General features: G+C 40.6%; 1 protein-coding gene across 1 annotated transcript in view; it reads left to right on the top strand.

Moving 5' to 3' along the window:
* KIF26B (kinesin family member 26B) overlaps positions 1 to 19,151 on the top strand; it is a 490,504-nt gene that overhangs the window by 440,231 nt on the left and 31,122 nt on the right. The window lies entirely within an intron of this gene.

The raw sequence follows: 19,151 nt of genomic DNA, 5'->3' as shown, positions 1-19,151 counted from the left end.
GGACAGTCTCTTCAATAAGTGGTGCTGGGAAAACTGGACAGCCACATGAAAAAGAATAAAATTAGAACACTCCCTAACACCATACACAAAAATAAATTCAGAGTGGGTTAGAGTCCTAAATGTAAGACTGGACACTGTAAAACTCTTAGAGGAAAACATAGGAAGAACACTCTTTGTCATAAATCACAGCAAGATATTTTTTGATCCACCTTCTAGAGTAATGGAAATAAAAACAAAAATAAACAAATGGGACGTAATGAAACTTAAAGGCTTTTGCACAGCAAAGGAAACCATAAACAAGATGAAAAGACAACCCTCAGAATGGGAGAAAATATTTGCAAATGAATCATCAAAGTATTAATCTCCAAAATATATAAACAGCTCATGCAGCTCAATATTAGAGAAACAAACAACCCAATCCAAAAATGGGCAGAATACCTAAATAGACATTTCTCCAAAGAAGATATAAAGTTTGCCAACAAACACATGAAAGAATGCTCAACAACACTAATCAACAGAGAAATGCAAATCAAAACTACAATGAGGTGTCACCTCACACCAGTTAGAATGGGCATCATCAGAATATCTACAAATAACAAATGCTGGATAGGGTGTGGAGAAAAGGGAACCCTCTTGCACTGTTGGTGAGAATGTAAATTGATACAGCCACTATGGAGAACAGTATGGAGTTTGCTTAAAAAACTAAAAATAGAATTACTATATGACCCAGCAATCCCACTACTGGGCATATACCCAGAGAAAACCATAATTCAAAAAGACACATGCACCCCAGTGTTCATTGCAGCACTATTTACAATAGCCAGGACATGGAACCAACCTAAATGTCCATTGACAGATGAATGGATAAAGAAGATGTGGCACATATATACAGTGGAATATTACTCATCCATAAAAAGGAACGAAATTGGGTCATAGGTAGAGACGTGGATGCATTTAGTGAGTGTCATACAGAGTGAACTACGTCAGAAAGAGAAAAACAAATATCATATATTGACACATATATGTGGAACCTAGAAAATGGTACAGATGAATCAGTTTGCAGTGCAGAAATTGAGACACAGAAGTAGAGAAAAAACGTATGGACACCAAGGGGGGAAGTGGCAGGGGGTGGTGGTGGGATGAATTGGGAGATTGAGATTGGCATGTATACACTGATGTGTATAAAATGGATGAGTAATAAGAAAAAAATAAATAAATAAGTAAACATTAAAAAAAATAAAAAGTCCACAAATAACAAATGCTGGAGAAGGTGTGGAGAAAAGGGAACAAAAACAACAACAAAAAAAGGTAGTATCTAGTAATTGTCTAACAAGAGACAAGAGTTCCCTTTCTTCCCAACCTTATCAATGCTTGTATTGTCTGCTTTAAAAAATATTTGGCCATCAGGTGGGTTCTTAGTGGCATATCATTATAATTTTAATTTGCATCTTCCAGATTACTAATAAGGTTGAGTATCTTCTCATGTTTGTTAGTCATTTCTCCCCTTTTGTATAGCTCTTATTCAAATCTTTTGCCTATTTTTCTACAGAGTTGTTTATCTTTTTGTTTATCAATTCATAGGGATTCTTTGTGAACTCTGGATTCTATTATTTTGCGAATAGTTTCTCTCACACCATTTATTGAATTCCCACTGATCTGCAGTGCTCCTTTGCTCATGTAACAAGTGTCCAAATATGTATGTGTCTGTCTCTGGGCTCCCTATCCTATGCCAATACCAGACTGTCTTAATTATTTGGGCTTTTGCAATTTTCTTTATAGTATGTTTGTTCTTCATTGTTTTAATTTCTGAGCTTTACTATTTCATTCCTTCTGCTTTATTTTGCTGTTCTCTATCTCCCATCTTAAGATGGCTACTTAGCTTTAACAATTTTCTCTCTTTCTTATTCTATAAACACTTAGTTCTGTACATTACCCACTAAGTACTGCTTTGTCTATAGCCTCAAGTTCTGATAACGATGATTATTTTCACTATCATTAATTAGTTCAAAATATTTTCTCTTTTTCACTATAGTAACTTTTTTGATCCATGGGTTATTTAGAATAATGTACTAATTTTCACAATTATTTGGAATCAATTTGTCCTTTTTGAGGCTTGCTTTTAATCAGTGCTAGGGCAGGTACAGAGCACCTAGGGTTACTTTGACCACTATTAGAGGACTCTAACATTCTTCTTATTATTGACCCCTTTGGAGCACTCTGTCCAATGCTCCATGTATTAGCAGGACTTTCCCCTCTGCTTGAACGTAAGTTATTCCCAACCCCAGGGGACAGACTCTCTCTCTTTCTCTCCAAGTCTCCTCTTTCTTTCTATATTTTGCCTTGAAAATTTTAGCTGTCTTGGCCTCCCCAAATTCTAAACTGTCTCCTCAATTCAGCAAGGTCACTGCCTGGCTCTGTTTGAGCCCCTCTGTTCTGTGGCCTGGAAGTCCTCCCTGGACAGTGAACTGGGCAAGTACAGGGCCCACCTCATTTGTTTCCCTTCTCTCAAAGATTACTTTCCTCTGTTGTCCATTGCCCAGTATCCAAAACCCCGTTTTTTCTAATATTTTGTTTGGTTTTCTAGTTATTTAAGGCTGGAGGATAAATAATCCAGGTCCTGTTTGTCCAACATGGCCAGAAGCAGAAATTGGTCATTCCTGATCATTTCTTTTTTTTTTTTTTTTTTTGCTTAATTTATTTTATCTCCTTAAACATCTTAATTTCCTTAAACACGTTAATCCACTTTTTGTTGTTTATCTGTACCCTATGTTTGAACATCTCTTTCTGCCATCTGTTGTTTCTGCTGGGTCTTTCTCATGGTGCCTTGTTTCTTTGTGTGTTTATTTTTGCCCAGGGGGGACTCATTTTTGTTGGCATTTTAGTTGTGAGAATTCTTTGAGACCTTTTATAAAGATGGTTTACTTTAGCATTTGTATTTATTTCTACTTGGTGCCTGGGATTACTACCAGTTGAGGATACTTGAAATAATATTCTCAGCTTGAAACATTTTGGGCCACCCAGGTATTGAGAATTAATTAAGACTGCAAACCTACATTAATTCAGCCTTTGGTTCCAAATTCTCAGGATAATTTCTTTCTTCTTTTCTCAGTGCCATATTTCAAGACAAATTTCTTGTGTATGTGAGGGGGCAGTTGTTGTTGAGAGGGATTTTCCTATTAAAATCTTCATGTTGGTCAGGCTTTGGGCTTTGTCTCCTATTTTCCATGCCCTTTGAAGCCGTATAAAATGAAGCTTGAATATCACTTGGTTTGGCAAATGTCTTCAGGGAAAAAGCAAACTTCAGTGTTCTGCTTACTCCTCTCGAGTTCCCAACTTCATATATACTTTTTTGCCTAAAAATTTCTTACTTTTGGGCTTCCCTGGTGGCACAGTGGTTGAGAGTCCACCTGCCGATGCAGGGGACACGGGTCCGTGCCCCGGTCCAGGAGGATCCCACATGCCGCGGAGCGGCTGGGCCCGTGAGCCATGGCCGCTGAGCCTGCGCGTCCGGAGCCTGTGCTCCACAACAGGAGAGGCCACAACAGCGAGAGGCCTGCATACCACAAAAAAAAAAAAAAAAAAAAAAAAAATTCTTACTTTTTTACAAGTTCAGCAATGCATTTAGTAAGATTTGTGAAAATATCTTATCCATAATGTTTAACTCTATTTGATAAGAAGGCCTTTTCAGGTACCTAGACTACCATATTGCTTTTTTACTACTTTTCTGTATTTTTCTGTTACACATCTCTCCCTGTTCTAAATTATAAGTAATGGAACCACATAATTTACTATCCAAACTGAGACACTTTTGAGAGTGAAAAAGGGGTAACCAATACTATTAATTATCCAAAATTTTATTAGTGGACCCATAAAATAGTTCTAATCAAAAATCACCCTCAAAAATACAATATTTTCTTATAAAAAATGTCATGTGCACCAAAGTAAAATAATTAAAATTTTCTTTCTATTGTTTGTCAAGACATTAAAATAAGCAGAATAATTGTTCTTGATACCGCTTTCTGTATTTTAGTCACCTTCAGTCTATGTCTAATGTCATGTCAACGCTATTTTTCTTAAGGCTATTTTTTTCTAGTATTATCTTAGAGCCACAGCATTTTTCTTCAGTTATCTAACTGCCTACCCATATATTTATGTATATATGTTTGTTAACGTATAAAACTATCTATGTATTTTGATAACTGCAGCTTCTATTTCTCTTGATAGAATATCACAGGCTGGTACAAAATTATTAAGAATTTATGGAACAACCAACTATAAATTCATTTCAGTAAAATAAGTTTCTCAATTCAGTAAGAATATTTTGTGTTCAAGTTTCAGAAGATCTTCCTCCAAATCAATTTTGGAGCACAATTATAGAATTTTAAAATTTAATCTTTTATATTGTTTGTTTCTTGCTGTCTGATACTCATTTAGTTCCTCCCTTGCTTTTGCAGGGATGTATTTCACGTTCTCCCCGTTTGCAAGTTTTATTTTATTTAATAATTGCAGCTCTTTACAGGCTTCAGAGGCTGAGATCTTTGTGTTTCATTTTTTGAACACTTGATTATGGATTTATGACTTTATTTTGAACAAAGTGCAATCAAATTTAGAAGATCTGTTTCTAAAACTCCTATACTTTTTTGTAGGACACTTAGGTAGATTCATAAAGTATGTTTTGAAGTTAAAAACTGTCTGATGTCAGCAATTTCATATCATTTAAGCTAGTTCTTTAAAGTCGCAAACATTTCTCAAATCCAGTTGATGACAGGCAGCAAGAGAACTGCTTACTCCCTGATGAAGTCTGTTTTTATTTAACATAAGCTTTATCACAACGGTTTTGTAGTTCAGTTACTCCAGCTCTACATGTGTAAATTTTGCTGATTTTGACAATTATGGTTTGTATTTCTCTGGGGATAAATAGAACTGTCTTTGAGCACAGTTACGAATTATGTATGTGCAATAACCTATCAGTTGCCTTTCAGCACAAGTCTCTCCATTCGGTAGGAACGTTATGTCTTAACATGTGAACTCTGTTCACTGCATGTATCAAACACGTTGCAAGATGGGACCATGGAAGTAAAGAGTGAAGCTCTGCCCAACTCTTCCCATCTCATTTTTTAAAGTCCTAATAATAATACTTCGGTTTTTTTTTAAAAAAAGGAAAAATCCAGGAGAAAATAAACCAGATGGATGCAGGATAATAGGCATAAACTGCGACTCTTCTGGGCAAACCAGCACCTATGTCCAGACTAAATACAGCCCTACAGACCAGGGGACATGTCTCATTTGTGTTTGCAATTCCAGAGCCAGCAGAGGGCCTCCCTGTATCCTAGGTTCTTTTTTTTTTTTTATTGACCATGCTACATTGAAGTGCAGAGCCTTCACCACTGGACTGCCAGGGAAGTCCCTATCCTATGTTCTTAATACATGCTTGTTGGGTAAACTACCCAAAATAGCACATTTGTTTGCCTAAGACTTTCTGTGTATTAGTACAAAGGAATGAGGATGGGCAGTTTCTTTGTAACAAGACCCTCCAACATCCCACCACACAGGGAGCTGCTTCCTCTGCTGAGACTTAACTGCAAGCAGATGACCCCTTATTGCTATTTTGGAACATCTTTTCTACAAGCCAAATGTATTGAACTCTGCAAGTTGGCTTTTTCAGTTCTTTTAACTCATACACCCTGTGAAACCTAACGTGTTTTTGCTTTTGAGACCTTCATGCTGTGTGGTATCAATCTAAGAAGAGTCCTGGGGTCGTAACAGAGACAACAATTAGCAGACTGACCTCACCTGACTTGGTCAGAGTCGTGACTGAAATCGAGGGCGTATCAGTGGTTCTGACTGTTCCTCTTTGCGGAACGTTGTTGTACACATTTCTCAAGACAGGCCTGACAGTGACCTTGGTGTGAATGTCTTTTCTGTGATCTACCCTTGATGACTGTGAGCTGTGCATGCCTGAGTAGGCCGTGGCTTGTGTTCTAGAACACTTAGAGCGTCCGGAAGAGTCTCTCTTGCTGTACATCGGTGAGATTGTGAGTCTTGTACTGAGCACTTGACACCCGTTCTAATCCAAGGCAGTGTCATCTACCTTGGTTTTATTCTGACCATGGCTCCTATGAGGTAAAAAGAAAGGTAATGCTTTGGAAGTTATGGAGGTAGGAAGCTGAGGGAGACTTCTTTTGATGGAGAAGTACCCACTAGATAGTTATTTAAATATTTATAGAAAGGCAACTCTCTGCTGTGCACTGTGTTAGACATGATCTCTGCCCATCTTATGCAGTTCTCCAAAAAAGCAGCCATCGTTAGTGGCATTTGGACCATCCATCTAACCTAACCCACCAGGAGCCTGTCATAGCACTTTGGGAAAGCACTGACGTGTTTTGAAAATTAAAAACGTGAGGTCAGGGGGCAAAGAATTGTCACAGGAAGTTGTGATTGATTCCTAATTTGCAAGCCTCTTGTCACTGGCAGGACTTTGAGAAAGTGCCCAGTCAGGGATCTTGCAGGGATGACAGTGAATAGACTAAACTCAAACCACATTTATCCCATGTAAGGAATGAATAGCTGTTTGTGATTGAACTTACCAACTTAAAAGATTCAGAATTTGTGCTGCAGTAGCCTTTTTTTTTTTAAACAAAATAAGTATCACTAGAAAACTCAAATGTTTCTTAATTCTTTTTCAAAAAATGCGTAATTCTTTCATGTTTTTCATGTCATTCCCCAATAAGGTTTCATGTATGAATTATGGCCTCTGTGTAACATCTTTCCTCAGACTTGGACCAGTAATGGAAACCATTCTTAAACTTAATTTCCTTTTAATTCCTTCCAATTACTAGGCACTGGTCTTTGTGCCAAGAGCCAATCCAGTTGGTACATTTTGTGAAGAGTGTGGAGTCATGTTTCTTTAAACCACATGTGATACCCAGAAGGCATTCTAACAGAGTTACCCTCATCAACGTCCTTAGAGTAAGTTATTCTTGATTTCAGAAGAAGTTTATCCCCAGGCAGTCCTTGGCACATGTGCTTAACAATAGTCTTTCAGGTTTTCCCCATCTGCTGACTGGTTAGTGGCCTGCAAGTAACAAGGACCGTATTGGATAAGTATCTTAAGCACAAAGTAGCATAAGAAATCTTTGGTAACTCTTATCGGCAGGCTTATCATAGGAACACCAAATATTGGAAGGCTTTTGAACCACAGATGCCAAAGAAAAATGTTAGTTAAAATCTAAGACTGATAAAGCGTTACCAAAAAATGATGCTTTTGTACATCAAAGGACACTATCAAGAGATTGAAAAACAACCCACAGGATGGGAGAAAATATTTGCAAGTCATATATCTAATTTAGGATTAATATCCGGAATATATAAAGAATTCCTACTGTTCAACAACAAAAATCCAATTCAATTCAAAAACGGGCAAGAGACTTGAATAGATATTTCTCCAAAGAAGATATTACAAATGGCCAATAAACGCATGAAAAGATGCTCTACATCATTAGTCATTAGAGAAGTGCAAAGAAAACCCCAATGAAGTATCACTTCACATCTGTTAGAAAGGCTGTTATCAAAAAATGGACTGTCAGTATTGGCAAGGACGTGGAGAAATTGGAACCTTTGTGCATTGCTGGGGGAAATGTAAAATGGTACAGCCACTGTGGAAAACAGTTTGACAGTTCCTCAAAAAGTTAAATATAGAATTGCCATGTTATCCAGCACTTCCACTCCTATTTCCATAGACAAGAGTAAATAAAGTAAAGGTCATTCCAGGCCGAAACCTGGGATGAACACAGAAGCAGGAGAGGCACAAAAGTCCACACTTGTTCAGGGAGTAATGACTAGAGTGGGACGGCTAGAGTCCACAGTGCAGAAAGGCACCTTAGGGTATTCTGCAGCTTCTTCCTTACTAGGCTGCCCAACTCCAGGTTCAAAACCACCAGTTTGTCTTTGTTGTCATCTTTTATATGGTAAGGAGGAAGCCTCCTAGACTATCGGTCAGTGAAGTAGCAAATGATCAGAACTATGGTCATGCCAGTGCACAGCCCACAGGGTGAGCACCCAAGGGCTCTCATCTCGGTGAGTAATGGACTTTGTGGCAATGATGCTTCACTCCTGCTCCTGGAACCACTTTCAGTATCCCCCACCTGAGACTTGGAAAGGCCACTGGTTAGGAGTAGGGAGCAAAGTTTTGAAGCAGAGGGCACAAATAGCTCATCCTGACGTTGACAATCAGAATCTTGTTTTAAGCTCCATGCTGCTGCCTTCAAAGAAAAGCCATTGCACAGGAAGAGATATGAGCTTGAGATCACAGGAAGGACACATTTAATCATCTAATCCATCCTCCCAACTGGTCTGAATCCTTCCCGACAGGGGGATATCCTGTACCACTGGCTTCACGTAATGAGTCAGCTTCATGTCACCTCTCTTGGAAGGTTGTTCTACAGCACAAGGGGTGCTCACTGATATGCAGTCTGATGAGCAGAGAGAGATTAGACTTCCCTTTCTTTTGTGTGCACAAGATCAGAATACAGTCAAGTGAATGCAAATGAAATGACTGCTAGGGCTCCTATTTGCCTTTTCTCTGTTTATTTTATTTTGATAGAGAGAAAGCATGGAATTGGCTCAATTGAACTCTGGAGACTGGAAATAGTCACGATTGTAATGCAGTGTAATCGTCAAGCCCAGACTCCTTGTCTAATGTTATTTAACTTCTTTTTGGCCTTCCCAAGGAATGTGGTAGAAGAGGGGTCATCTGGGTTTCCAGTGTTGGAAAATAAAAGCCCTCTAATTCACCTAGTACCCACATTGCTCTGTCATCTTAGTGTTTTGCTTAGAGAGTAGGTTAAAAAAGTAGATGAGACCCTTCCAGATGTTTCCCTGCCTTTTTTTGGTAAACACATTTCTTTTGAAATAACTCTAAATACATTTGCAGATTTTCAAAGCCCAGTTTCTGCACAGTTCTAATAACCCTGAAGGGTGATCACAGACTGAGCTATAGAAAGAGGCACCATCGAAATGCCACATCAAACATAAGCTTCATGTAAGCTTCTTGCCTGAAGTAAACAGTAAAACTCATGAAAAAGCATAGGAATGTTCTAAAGCTATAAGTTTATCACTAAGGCGATATAGGAGGCTTGGGAATGGTGTCGCGGGAAAGCAGTGGGAAAGATTTGAGTTCAGGCGCTAGGCGAAAATAGGATTTTATTATATCAAGAATTCCATTTGCAACTTTCATTTTCTTTCTTCTTGAGAATTCTTTGAGAATCCACGGAGAAGGAGGGGTGAGCAGAAATCAGGGCAGAAGCTCTGAGTTACCATGACAACATGACTCTTGACTCCATCTCTGTCACCCATCAGTGCCTTTCGGATTACTGTAGAGATCTCTGACATTGGAATTAACACATGCTCCTAAACCTGAGGATGATTTAAAGCTGAAGAATAGCAAAGTTTCTAAATAGTACAATGAGCTCATCTTTACTCAAAAGATGTGTAATGCTCATAATGCAACATAATTGATATATTTCCTTATCCCTCCCCCAGTAAAGCTGTCATAAACCACTGCAAAGGCTCTATAAAAAGTGACAAGGCTATAGAAATGTCTGTTGCAAAACATCGTAATTAATCGTAATGGTTTGGGCCAAATAAATTCTTAAGAGGAAGTAAAACTTCAGATAATGTGTAAAATGTCAGAGTAGTATTTACATTCTAAATTGCAGTAACAATCTAAACATTATTATTACTCCTAATCTGGTCCTGCAGATGGATTAAAAAATGAGCATGCATCTGTACAGACCAGCCTTCAGAGTTCACTAAATGCTTAATGAACCATTAAGCACCCCTTTATAGTATCTCAAGCTTAATTAGCATACTCAATTTTTGGTAGCCTGTTAATTCAGGGGAAACCTATGGACCTATTATTTTCTATTTGTCCATAAGGGCTACTGATTTGCCTTCTAAGTTATTGTTTTTGTTTTGTTTTGTTTTTCATCAAAGGGATGACATTCCTAGCTCTTGATTATGCTAACGTAAGTAAAACTAAATATAGGATCTTTCCCTTTCTGTCCCAGAGCTAATAAGTCATAAACATTGTTTGAATTACTGTGAAGAAAGATCAAAATAAAAGCATAGCTCTTGCCCTCAAGGACCTTGCTGAAAAGAGCTACCTGGAATTAACCAAACTGTGAGGTTTGAGGGCACAGTCCTTGGACTGCCAAGTCTGCCCAAGACTTCTGACACCAACTGCAAGGAGTTAGGGTCCAACTACAAAATTAGAGGAAGAATCCAGAGAAGACTACTCTCACTTCTGACACCAGCTACAAGTTTAGAGGGTTCCCAAAATCACCTTCAGGTTTGGTAATTCGCTAGAAGGACTCAGAGACTCACTGAAAGTACTCACAGCTACGTCTTATTATAGAGAAAGGATACAGATTAAAATCATCCAAAGGAAGAGATGCAGAGGGCAGAGTTTGGGAGGGTTCCAAACATGAAGCTTCCATTGTCTTCTGTGGAGACAGAGTGTGTTACCCTCCCATTGTCGATGTGTGACAATATACAGTGAGCTTTGCTGTGCAGAGTTTTAGCTGGGGCTTCATTACATAGACATGATTGATTGATTGATTTCCAACTTGGTTGAACTTGGTCTCTAGGTTGACACATGACCCAAAGCCACTGACCTAAATCACGTAGTTGATCTTTCTGGCATGGCCACCTCCTACCCTAAGACTATTGAGTGTGGCCCTATGATCTCCTGTGGCCAGTCCCCACCCTACACAAAGATACCCCCAGCAGATACAATACAGATTACTTCCCAGAAGCTGAGGGCAAAGGCTAGAGCTCTTCGAGCAAGGCCATATTCTTGACTATACAGGAGTCAAGACAAGTCTGAGTGAAGAGGAAGTACTAAATTATGTGGTAGGTAGAGGGGGGCTTAGTGGAGCTTGGATGACCAACCAACTATTTGAAGAGCAATGGAAGGAACATGGACTATTCCCAAGCAAGAGAACTTTTAAGGAGGACATGATAAATGTCTTTCAAAATGTGAAGGGCCAGTGTGTGCAAAAGGATTATTCTTTTTGCACACCCTGTGTGCCCCTAGAAAACAGAGTTGAGTGCCTGTGGGTTAGAAGTATAAGGAAGATATAAGTTCAATATAAGAAAGAGCTTTCTAATAATTGAGGCTATTCAAAAATATTACACAGGCTGCCTGGGAGATGGTAAGTTTTCAGTCATTAAGAATATTCTGGCTGAAAGCAGATCACCTGTAACAGTGGCAGTCCTGTTATTAGTAAATGCAGTGACCCCTAAGAATCCTTTCAACTCTAATACTCTTGGTTCTAAAAAATTATTTTTCTATTTTTTCTTTTATTCTCAATTAAGAATTTTTATTGAAGTATAAATGACATGACATTATATTAGTTTCAGGTGTACAACATAATGATTCAATATTTGTATGTATTGCAAAATGATCACCATAATAATTCTAGTTAACATCTGCCACCATAAGTTAAAAAATGTTTTTTTCTTGTGATAAGAACTTTTAATATTTACTCTCAGCAACTTTCAAATATGCAATACAGTATTATTACTAATTATAGTCACTGTGCCATACATTACATCCCCATAACTTATTTATTTCATAACTGGAAGTTTGTACCTATCTTTCAACCTTGTACCGTAGAATCAGTGGACTTTCTATATTGTGATTCTAATTACATGAATTATCTTTAAGATGTCTTATGTTATACCTGAGTGCTACAGCCTTCAAATGAATGTACGTTTTCCTGAGCAGAACTTAGATCTAGAATACCAAGAGTAATTCACATTCTAGTAATTGAGTGATCAACGACTAGACCAGGATGGAAATTTTTTCTTGCTCTAGATAAGAAGGAATGAATTGTTAAGCAAAAGAATAATATAAGAAAGTTTTCATGAAACACATTTAATGTATATAAGTGAACCCGTATTTTATAGCCACTTCAATAATTGCAAATGTATCTCAAGTGAGATCAAAGCAGATTAATTAGGATTTTAACTTGAAACCTTCTGTCAGCTATAAACTCAAGTTACATTATAAACTTCTTTTGAAATATGCTGAGTCTATTCCCTGTTTACAGCTGGTCTTTCTCATGAAGTGGGCTGAATTAATGTGAATTTTATCTTATTCAGATAAACAGAACACTGATATCCAAGATCAAATGGATTCATGTAGCCCAAATTTCCTTAGATTTCATCTTCCTATGGGTACAGGGGTAAATGAGTAAAGTCATAACTCAGATTTCCTTGGCCCCCAACCCGTCCCTACAGTTTAAACCCTCTAGTTTATGTAAACTGTCTTTCTATCCAGATCCTTTCCGATGTCTCTTAGGGAGCTCTCATGAATGCTCGACATGTAGTCCTGCTGGGGGCAACTCCTGCTTCACCTAGAATAGAGGCCCCTGTTGGGCACCATCACCGCTCTCCTGCCTCCCATTGGGTACAGCCACCGAAGTTGTCAAGCCACCATGGTGCCAGCCCTGGATAAACAGGATGGCATGGGGAGAACGCATCTCTCCCATGTATTACCCTGCATCAGAGGTGTCCCCAAATGGTGCTGTTTGTGCTAAGGGTTCTATAGTCTTTACTAAAGAGCTCCATGAGAGAGAACAGCTAGGTTAACCTTGACCACTCTTAGGACCTCCACCAACAGGTGGTCTTGGGTTGGGTAAGGCGTGAACTCATACCAGGTAGCATATCAGTCAGATCACAAAGGCTGGTCCTTCGGCTGGCAGTGGGTGGTTCTCTTCTGGGTCCTCTTCTAAGCTGTCCTCTGATGAGCAGCCTCTTCATCTCCCACGCTGCGGCATGCCAGTGCTGGCAGAGGCACCTCCAACACGCGCGCCAGACACAGGCAGCTATTTTCGCCAGTACTTTATTCTGCAAGCCAGAGTTACTCTCATTGGAAGACCTGAGAACCATGCTTCTCTATCAGGGTTGCCAGGATTACGCACCCTCCTTCCCAGCATCCCACAACACAGACCTGCTTATGCCATTTGCAGTACAAATGGAGTAATATCTGAAACTGAGCAGAAAGCCCTTTAACTTCATGAACTCCTTTTGAAAATGCCATTAGGATAGCTTGGCCTGTACCAAGGTTTGGGCTGTTCTCTAGTACCAGAAACCAGAAAATTCATGTCCTAAAATGTTGGCATCCTTGAGGGGAACATTGCTGAGAAAAGGCCACTCCTGCAGAGCAGACAGCTTCCCAAGCAAGGAGGTGTGTAAAGTCTTCTCCCAAACATGTGAATGTCTGTGACACAATCATGAACAGGGCACCACCAATCCCTTACAAATAAACAAACGCAAGGGAAGTGATTTTTCCCTTGTGGATGTATGTATTTCAGTGTCACAACTCAATAGTGTCACAAGTAAACATACTTGCTTGGGACCTAGAAGACAGACAGAGGCATGAGAGTTTGCCCTCACCCAGGGGCCCTGGTGACTCAGTCTGCCCTCTGCACAATGCTTTCTAATGAGAGAGAAAGAACCGCACTGATTTTGCACACCTTGGCCAGGAGCAATGGGCCGTAGATGCTGGTGTCTTAGGACCCTTGTCCCCAGACCTTGGGCTGGTCTCCAGAGGACAATGGTGACCCTTCAGGCAATAGTCTAAGAGGATGTTCACAGACCAATAGGATGTGAATGGAAGGAGACAGGGTCAGTGGGAGAAAGGGTGTAGAGTAGCGAAAAACTAGGCCAAGTTCATGATTTTAGCCTAGCTCTGGTCCTTCTTTTCCTTTCTGTTCTTTCTTCCTTTTCACTCTCCTCTCCCCTGGTTATCAGTGGGTGGATGCAGGGGCCTGGTGTTGGGGGGGCTAAGGCTGGGAGATCAGAACTCTTAGAGCTGGCTCGATCCCTGGCAACTCTTGCGCAGCATCTCAAGCTCTCTGTCTGGGGCTCTACAATACAGTCTGGCAGTTCACAGGTAAAGTGGGTAGAAAATGGGATAGGTACGAGAATGCAATGTAGTTCCAGGGTCATATCCTTAACCATGTGAGCGATACCAACATTTTCTTGGCATGTAAACATTGGTTGTTATCTTGATCTGAATATCTGACACCTGTAAGAATTCAGTGTGTGGTTTCCATTCTTGAATGCCAATGGTGCATTGCTTAAAAATAAACAAGCCCTGTCTCCCTTTTCTAAAACAGAGCATGCTTGTGTGTATGCCTGGGTGGACGCATGTGTGTATGTTTATGATTTATACGTCTGCTGCCCACAGGAATCCTTCTCTTGCAAATTGTTCTGGAGATTAATTAGTTTTCTAGATTAACTAAGCTCCTTTCCTTTCATTTTATTAAGAATTAACAGAACTCATCTTGCTTTCTTCTGTGCCCTCATTGTTTTTGCATTAAAGGAGGCACATTTTTGACAACAGACCCATGTCTGTAAGTGGACATTTATGGTTCTCTCTCCCAAGAAGCAGGCCTTGAGGAAGAGCCATCCCATGGTGCTGTAATTGGGTTGCCCAACCTGGCGATTCAGAGCTCACTACTTTTTTCTCCTTCAAAAGAACGTGGTCCGTAGACGCCTTTCTTTCTACTTCCAGAGTTCTTCACCTCCTTCCTGGGGAAGAAATATATTTAACAGCTCTCATGAAAGGAATGGCTTTTTCTTATGAAATTACCTGGCCAACATTGCAAATGTGTGACTTTGGACATCTCATTTCACTGGTGGCCCGGTACCAGATTACCAGTTGAGAGAGTTTCCCAGCTCTCAGGGTCAGAGAACAAGGAGCTAGAGATTCCAGACTGTCCTTTCAGAAAGGAATTTAGAATTCTGTTGGGTGTTTTTGGGACCTCAAGCTCATACATCCCTGGATGCCTGCTACGTAGGAGAATCCCAGCCAAGGAGACGGAACCACACTATAACCATCAAGGTCTGGGTGTTCTCTAGCCATCAGGGAGTTAACAGTGATGGTGGAGACACCCCGCAGCCTTGAGGGTTTTTCCTTAGCATGTGCTGTTTCAGATTTGTTCTTCTGTCGTTAGCTTTAATGGATGGTATGTGTGTTTACATATGTGTCTCCCTCCCTGGATAGTGGGCTTCTTGAGGTCCTCTAGGCTCTCTGCCTTGCACGTTCTCAGCATCTGCAGGGTGGCTTCCTGATGGTCAGAACTCACCAAATGCTTCTTGAGTGAGCCACTATGGACATTCACGAGTTAACAAGTTGAAGGAGGGTGAGCAACCTCACAGCCCCCTTGAGAAGGACAGGCTCTGCATCACATAGGAAATGACTGGGGCAGTTACTGATAGCTGTGTCCTGATGGTCAAGTGATTTCTAAAGCCAGCATTTGTTCCTCTGCCTGTTTCCATGCTGCTGACTTTAAAAGCTCTCCCTTCATGAAACATCTGAACTGAGAGAAAGATAACACAGACAACTATCAAATCAGAACAAGATTATTGAATAGTAAGGAAATTAAGACACACCTTTGTGCTCTGGTGTGTAACTCTTTGGCACTCTGTATAAAATGAAACCACCTTATGTCATTACTCTACAGCACGCGTCAATGGACTTTTTCTGTAAGGGACCAGATAGCAAATATTTGTGGCTTTAGGGGGCCATATGGACTCTGTCACAACTACTCACCTCTGCTGTTGTAGCATGAAAGCAGCCAGAGACGATATGTTAAAAAATTGGTGTGGCTGTGTCCCAATAAAACTTTTTTTACAAATACAGGCAGTGGGTCAGATTTGGCCTACAGGCCTTAGTTTGTCAGCCCCTGTCCTAGAGTACTACATTCTCTTTCATTCTCTTGTAAAATTAATATTATTAATTAAAATTTACTCATTATGCCATTTTTTGGTGTCCTCTTGCTCTAATAAAAGGTTGACTTATTTTAAGAAGTAAGACATTTTTCCAAAAATCATTTTAAAAGGTGTGTACCATTGGGGTGGGAGGGAGGGGGAATATGTGTGCATAGAACATGGCTGCCTGAAAAAACGTCATGGTTCTTCCCAGACCCCAGTCAGCTCTGCTCCGTCACCAGTGCTTTCCTCTCCCACCCAACCTATCTCTCCCACACGGCCCCCGAGTCTAAATCCTCGTCCAGCCCGGCCCTGAGGCTCAGTGGCAAGCAGCTCTGCACCTGTGCTCTCCTCTTCCTCTAGCCTCAGTCTGCATGCAGAGTGCAAACTGAGTTTGTGCTGACCACTGCCCTAGAAACTCTTTTGAACCTTTTTAGTTTCCTCCCAAAGACACTGAGTTAAACCTACAGTTTGCAGCCTTTAGTACCTTGTCCGTTCTTTCACCTTCCCTCCCCAACTTAATTGTCTTTGTTCCAAGCTAAAGGATCATGAAGAGGTGGAAAAAAACAAAGCTTTATAGCCACCATCTTTCACTCCCATAAGGTATGTTTTAGAGTCTAGAGAGGCCCACATGAAACAGTCTTGCCGGCAGTTTTACTGGCTTTCCAAAGGAGAGCTAAAATGCTGGTTGCCAAGCAACACACATGCCCTGGCTTCTTCCAACAATGTGGACTTAAAAAAATAAAATTGTCCTATGATTGACTCATGAATGGGGAATCATGTGGAAATACACAGGGCAAACAATTTGATATAACAGTGCTATATCTGTTTATTCTGTCTTTGGTATCGTTTCCTGAAGACTTTACGGGGTCACATGGAGAAATAAGTGGGGTGTACCTTCAGCAGGGTGCAACTGATGAACAAGACGTATCATTAGGAACGTCATCGTACCGTCAGTCCTTGGAATCATTTGCAGATTCCATGTTGTGAATTATGTTCAAAATCCATACTTTTACCATAATTTGCAGACATGCTTAGTAGAAAACTCTGAGCCACCCAATGCACATGTTCCCAGCTGAAACTGGACAAGGCAACAGCCCTGCCTTCTTGTTTCACCGCTCTTCATGCGAACAAGGGTCCTTTTTGCAGTCTATTTAGGGACACGTTTTTAGTATTTCTGTGCTTTTTTTCGTGATCTCACTGTTTAAAGTAGGCCCCTAGGTGTAGTGCTGCAGTGCTGTCTAGTGTTCTTTAGTGCAAGAAGGCTGTGATGTACCTTACAGAGAAAATATATGTGTTAGAGAAGTTTCATTCAGACATATTATAGTGCTGTTGGTGTGAGTTCAGTGTTAATGAATCAACAATATGGCACATCCAGAAAAAGGAAGAGGAAATTCACCGATGTATATCAGACTGCTCTGGAAAGTACTCAGGTTACGTCTAAAGTGCATAATGAAGCTGTAGAAACGGGCTGTATTTGTGGATTCACAATATGACCAGTTTTTTTTTTAAAAGCATAGTGGAAAATACCATAAGGCTTAAAGCCCAAGAAATTTATGGTCATGTTACCCAGGGTCAGGGAAATGTTCAACCCTTCTCAGCTAGTGTTTTATTATATAGAAAGTACATATAATTCATTATTTATAAGAAATAGAAATTAAGGTGTCTTTAAACAGATATGCACATAAAACAAGATTATATATTGATCCATTGATGAAATATTGTGACCAGAGGATCTCAGGAACCTAAAATCATGTATTTCCTCTAGGAGCATGGCTCAGCATTCACTAATTCAGTGTTCATGGAGACTTAACAAAAATAACTATCATGAATGATAAGAATTAACCATATATGATCACAACTTAACCCTAATAGAATCTATCTTCCATTTCCCATATGGAAGACAAAGTCCTAAACTCATCCAGGTGCAGTGTCTCTGCTGAGAATGTGTGCCAGGAATGGGACTTGACTTCCCCATCTGGTCATCAGCTCTGGTGGTGTCCATGATATTCCTGATAGACATTTTGAAGGAAGTTAAATGTTTAGAGCCCGGAGCTAGGGCTGGAGGTCTCTTCCTTCACACCCCACTTACCTTTCTGTCCAAGTCAGTTCAGGCTGCTATAACAGAATACCATAGACTGAGGGGCTTAGGTAACAGTCATTTATTTCTCACAGTTCTGGAGGCTGGGAATCCAAGATTAAGGTGCTAGCGGATTTGTGTCTGGTGAGGGCCCGCTTCCTGGCTCACAGGCAGCTGTCTTCTCACTGTGTCCTCACATAGCAGAAGGGACAAGGAAACTCTCCAGGGTCTTTTTTATAAGGGCACTAATTCCACTCATGTGGGCTCCACCCTAATGACCTAATCACCTCCCCAAGGTCCGACTTCCAGATACCATCACTTGGGGCGTTAGGTTTCAACACATGAATTTGGAGGACACATAAACATTCAGTCCATAGCACTCTCCTTCCATCACTTTTATCACTGATTATTTTGCTCGAAGCGAAACCCTGATATATTTTTAAATTGCCCTGGCACTGAGCCATAGTGAGCCCAGTATCCCTGAACTGACACCTTAATTGGTCCCAGACAGAAAGGGAAAACTATTGCTCTTACACCAGTCTTTCCTCCCTGAAGGTCTGATGCAGGTCACATGTGAAGTGGTTTCCTGTCTCCAAGGTCTAATCTCTGCTGACAGCAGCCTACATGTCACACTGAGTCTCCTGAGCTGGACAGTCTCTCTCCAGAGAGCTGAGTTGGCAGGGTGGGGGGGAAAGGAGGGGATGTCTGGCTAAGAGTCTGATGCGGACACAGGCGTGAGGACAAACCCCTCTCATCTGGCAAAATAAACTCAACACAGGGCATGGGAAGCAAAGAGTCTCCCTCAGCCTTTGGGATCAGGGGAGTCTCCAGAGATGCAGTGACATTTGGCAGCAGGTAAGATGATGATGTAAGCAGAAGCCTGTTAAAAGCAAGGCAGGAAGAATGTTGGGACAAGTATAGGAATGGAAAAACATGACCCATTCCTCCAGACCACGTTTTAAAGAGCCTAGAAACACCATCTGTAAACTCCTGGGCCTCGTTATCACCCCTCAGGGCACTGGCCCCACGCAGCACCTGCAAAGTCCCCAGAGGAGTCCCTTCTAGAAAGTTCTGCTTTCTGTTGCTGATTGAGTGAGTGCGCGGGCCTATGTCTGTGTGTCCCCAGTAATAATCAGGAATATGAATACATTTTCCTTCATCACTACCGTGTGCAGATAGGAGTTAAGAGACAATGGCAATAAAGTGGGTGCAACTCCTTGGCAAAAGAAACCTTGTATGTATTACAAACCCAGAGATCTTCAATACAAGTTCACGGCTGGGGAACTGC

The sequence above is a fragment of the Monodon monoceros genome, unplaced genomic scaffold (assembly GCF_005190385.1).
Source record: "Monodon monoceros isolate NGI ecotype Baffin Bay Population unplaced genomic scaffold, NGI_Narwhal_1 Super_Scaffold_18, whole genome shotgun sequence".
NCBI classification, from domain to species: domain Eukaryota; kingdom Metazoa; phylum Chordata; class Mammalia; order Artiodactyla; family Monodontidae; genus Monodon; species Monodon monoceros.
This window is presented reverse-complemented; position numbering and strand designations above follow the sequence as displayed.